This window comes from Oratosquilla oratoria, chromosome 22 (genome assembly GCF_046742065.1).
Source record: "Oratosquilla oratoria isolate Oo_2021 chromosome 22, ASM4674206v1, whole genome shotgun sequence".
NCBI lineage: Eukaryota > Metazoa > Arthropoda > Malacostraca > Stomatopoda > Squillidae > Oratosquilla > Oratosquilla oratoria.
Window position 1 is genome coordinate 42,102,895 of NC_134798.1, and position 5,000 is coordinate 42,107,894.

At 45.0% G+C, this 5,000-nt stretch overlaps 1 protein-coding gene across 3 annotated transcripts in view; it reads left to right on the forward strand.

Moving 5' to 3' along the window:
• The window catches only part of LOC143037229 (uncharacterized), a 98,650-nt gene that overhangs the window by 8,860 nt on the left and 84,790 nt on the right, over positions 1–5,000 (forward strand). The gene's annotated exons all lie outside the window — the stretch shown is intronic.

The window sequence follows — 5,000 nt, forward strand, 5'->3', positions numbered from 1 at the left end:
CAGCTCGATCATATTGATCAGATGCAAGTATATATATGCGACACTGGTATACCGCACCTCTGATGTCAGCCGTTATGGAGAGGAGTTGGAAAACCACGAAAGTGCTTTGCACTTACCGGGGATCGAACCCGGACCTTCCGCATTCTGAGGCAAGAACGATACCCACTGCTCCACGCGGGTTCAGGTGAGTGACAGGTTCTCCTTAACTCTGTCATTCTTACCTGGATGAAATCGCCCGGCACCAATCAGTATAAAATCTCCCAAGGGTGCCACAGTGAGTGCCAATGAAAATGCATACATGGGTGCCACAATAAGTGCCATACTGAGTGCCTCAGAGAGTGCCATGCCACACTGTGTGCCACACTGAGTGCCAGGCTACATGCCACATTGAGTGCCATGCAGAATACCACACAGAGTGCCATACAATGTGCTTCACTAAGTGCCATACTATGTGCCACATTCAGTGTCACATTGAGTACCATACTGAATATCACACTAAGTGGCACACTGAGTGCCATATTGTGTGCCACATTCAGTGTCACATTGAATGCCATACTCAGTATCACTCTAAGTGACACACTGAATGCCAGACAGAATACTACACAGAGTACCACACTGAGTACCGTACTGTATGCTACACTAAGTGGCACACTAAGTGCCATATGGAGTGCCACACTGAGTGTCATACTGTGTGCCACATCGAGTGTCATATTGAGTGCCACTCTCCCCGGCAGCATCTGCCTTTGTCATCACCCAGTTTGACATGAAGGGGGGGAAAGGTGTTCCCGTGGAGCCTTGGGGGGAGGGGGGGTCTGTGGTGTGGGGGGGTTCGTCCTCGTATGGGCATCCCCGGGGGGGGTTCCCTTTGGGTGGGGGAGTCTCCTTAGGGAAGGGGAGATTTCCTAGGTAGGGGAGTCTCCCAAGGGGGTTCTTTAGGGGGGCACTCTGATGGGGGGGGATTCTTGCATTCGATTAAGCTCCCCATGTAGAAATCAAACTGGAGAGAATGGGGTGGGGGTGGGGAAATGATGGCTGGCTAAGTCAGCAGTTGACTTGCGGATGAGTCGTTCGTATTAATAAAATCGCCCGGCGGCAGGGACAATAGACGCTCCCCAATTCGTGGGGAAAGAGATCACGATGATAAAGGACGAAAAAGAAAAGAAAAAAGGAAAATACTATGGAAGAGCAAACCAGGAAAAAAAAAAAAATCCTTTTTCTTTTTTCCCTTCTTCCTTTTCTTCTTCTTAATTGTCCTCCTTGTCCTCTTTCTTTTCCTCCTAGTCCATCTCCACTTGATCTTCATCCTGGTCCTCCTCCTCTCTTTATCCTCCTCCTCCTCCTCCTCCTTCCCATTTCCTCCTCCTTCTCCCCCTATCCTCATCCTTCCCTTCTCCTCCTCCTTTCCTCCTCCTCCTCCTAGTCCTCCTCCTCCTCCTAGTCCTCCTCCTCCCCCTCTCCTCCTCGTCCTACTCCTACTGCTAGTCTTCCTTGACCTCGTCCTCGTCTACGTCCATGTCCTCGCTCTTGTCCTCGTCGCCCTCCTCCTCTTCCTCCTCTTCTTCCTCTTCCTCCTCCTCCTGTGGCTGATGATAATCGCATGACAGCGGACATCAGTCATGTAATTGGCCGCCGATTCGCTGACATTGCGGCAAAGGATGGCCACAGGAACGAAGCAGAACGAAAGGGAAGCGAAGACAGAGAAATGAAGAATACAAGGAGGATTCGAACGTTTGTTTTTGTGGAGTAATGAAACTAAAACAAGGAGGAGGGAGTGGGAGGGGAGGGGAGGGGGAGGAATGGAGAGGGACAGGGAAGAGACGGGGGAAAGTGGGAGACAGGGGGAGGGAGAGGGAGGAGGGGGGGAAGGTAGGGGAAGGACAGGGGAGGAGGAGGGGGAAGGTGTGAGACTGTGGAAGGGGGATGGATAGGGGGAAGAAGAGGAGGAGGAGGAGGAGGAAGGAGGAGGGGAGGGAGAGGGGAAACTTTGAGTAGCCCAAACACTGGTCTGTTGGTTTCGAAATTTAAAAAAAAAAAAAAAAAAATCGAATTTTGTTGAGATCGCTCTTCTTCGTCTGGAGTCCTCTTCCACTCAGTTGAATAAAATCGTCTGACGCAGAGAGGTAGACCACGCTAGACATGAGCCTTTCTTGCTCTCAACAAAAATTTTCTTGTCAGATAAACCACGCCCACTTTTCTGCCTCTCTTCGATAAACAGTATACACACACACGTGTGTGTATATATATATACATATATATATATATATATATATATATATATATGTGTGTGTGTGTGTGTGTGTGTGTGTGTGTGTGTGTGTATATATATATATATATATATTTTTTTTTTTTCTTTCTTTCTTTCTTTTTTAACCTTAGAGGTGCCTGAAGACTAGAGCAATCAGGGATCCCCATCAACCTGAATAAAACTGACAGCTGCTGCGAGCCAGAACCCAGTATCTCAAACTGCCACAAATCTTTCATATCTGTGACGTCATCAAAACGTCATAGGGGGAGAGTGACGTCATAGAATCGGGATGGTTTCCTTCTCAGAGTCTGTCCTTGAGTTGAATAAAATCGTGAGGCGCTTATTGGACCCAAATATATAAAGTTTGCCACAGCCTTAGTAAGGTTAGCGACCCTTAGTTCTGGGTTAGTTAACCTTGTGGTTACATGTTAAACTCTTGGGAATGGGCTTTGCGTGTCAAACTCGCGTTATGTGGGTTTAGTTGTGGTCGTCAGCCAATTCCCTCCATTCCCCCCATCCCCCCATACCCCTTCCACCTCCCCCATCCACCCCAATCCACCCATGAAGAGGAATTTTTCATTAGGGTGATCCACTTTCTCATCCTCTTCCACCTCCTCCTCCTGCTCCTCCTCTTTTTCTTCCACCTCCTCCTCCTCTTTCTCTTCCACCTCCTCCTTCTCCTTTTTCTCTTCCACCTCCTCCTTCTCCTCCTCTTTCTCTTTCACCTCCTCCTCTTCCACTTCCTCCTCCTCCTCCTCCTCCTCCTCCTCTTACTCCTCCTCTTCCTCCTCCTCCTCCTTCTCCTCCTCCTCCTCTTTCACCTCCTCTTCATCCTGTTCTGTCACCCCCTCTTCCTCCTCCTCTTTCACTTCCTATGTCACCTCCTCTTCCTCCTCCTCTTTCACTTCTTCTTTCACCTCCTCCTCCTCCTTCTTCTTCCTGTTATTTTTCTTTTCCTGCATTTAATCTTCTTTATCTTCATCGCCTTCCTCTTTGTCCTCATATTCTTTTGCATTTTCTTCAGATTCTTCTTTTTCGTCATGTTCTTGTGCAACAACAACAAAAAACTACTGCTACTTCTACTACTACTACTACTACTACTACTACTACTACTACTACTACTACTACTACTACTACTACTACTACTTCTACTAGAATAACAACTACAACAAGTACTACACCTCTACTTCTACGTCTATTTCTACTTCTGCCTCTACTACTACTACCACTACTACTACTACTACTGTACTACTACTGCTAGAATAACAATTACAACTACTAATAATACTACCTCTACTTAAGCTTCCACTTCTATTTCTAATGCTGCTTCTACTATTTCTTCTTCTACTTATGTTTCTACTGCTTCTATTACTTCTACTTCTACTGCTACTTCTATTTCTATTTCTGCTGTTATTGCTACTTTTACTTCTACTTCTATTTGTACTTCCATTGCTACTTCTACTTCTACTTCTGCTACTTCCACTGCTACTTCTACGTCTGCTGCTACTTCTACTTCCACTGCTACTTCTACTTCTACTTTAAATTATACAGCTACTGCTACTTGTACATCTACTTCTACTGATACTGTTATTTCTATTACTACTTCTATTTCTACTTAAACTTCAACTCCAATTTCTACTACTACTTTTATTTCTAATACTACTTCTACCTCTACTTCTACTTTTATTTATACTACTTATACTCCTACGTCAACTTCTACGTCTACTTCTACTTCGCCGTCAGCGCCGTCAACGTCAGTGTTTCCTTCCTGTGGTGCTGTCTACTGAGAGGGTCGTTCTGCTAAATTTAGACGCAGTGTCGGAAGGCATAGTACGCGCGCGGAACCTTCCGATTCGCTTTTGTTTTTCTTTTGTTTTTATCAGACGTAGTTTTACGTCACTTATTGTTTGCCTTCCTCAGGACGTTTATATTCTCATGTCGTTTATGCGAACTTGTACGCATATACGCACACATGTGCACGCTTACACACGTACACACACATGTACATACACAAACACACGTACACACAAATACAGAAGTGTGGTCTTATGGAATAAGAATTCAGGCAAGTTTTGACGATTGGAAAAAAAAAAGTGACGGGACCCCATGAGCATTGCTCCTAACCCGTATACAACCACATACATACACAAATACATACACACACGTGCACGCACACACATACACACACACACACACATACATACACACACGTGCACATACACACACATACACGTGTATACACACACACATACATACATGCACACAGACACATACACACGTGCACATACACACATACACACACATACACGTGTATACACACGCACACACACACAACATACACACACAGACACACACACGTGAACATACACACATACACACATACACGTGTATACACACATACACACACATACATGTGTATACACACACATACACACGTGCACATACACACGTGCACACACATACATACACGTGTATACACACACGCACACACACACACACACACACACACACACACATTCAAAACTCACGTTCCAATATGGCGTGAGACGAGAAATACTTAAATTCTTTTTCGTTGTAAGAGATCTATTTCGTTAATGAAACTAATTCCTGGACCAATCTGAACTTTTCCCCAAAGATTTTTTTTTTTTTTTCGTTTCCTTTTTATTTAATTTCACCTAGTGACACCAGGGGGAACAAGTAAAGAAAAAAAAAATCTCCATTAAGTACTTATGGTGTTTTTTTAAGTAGTGGAGGG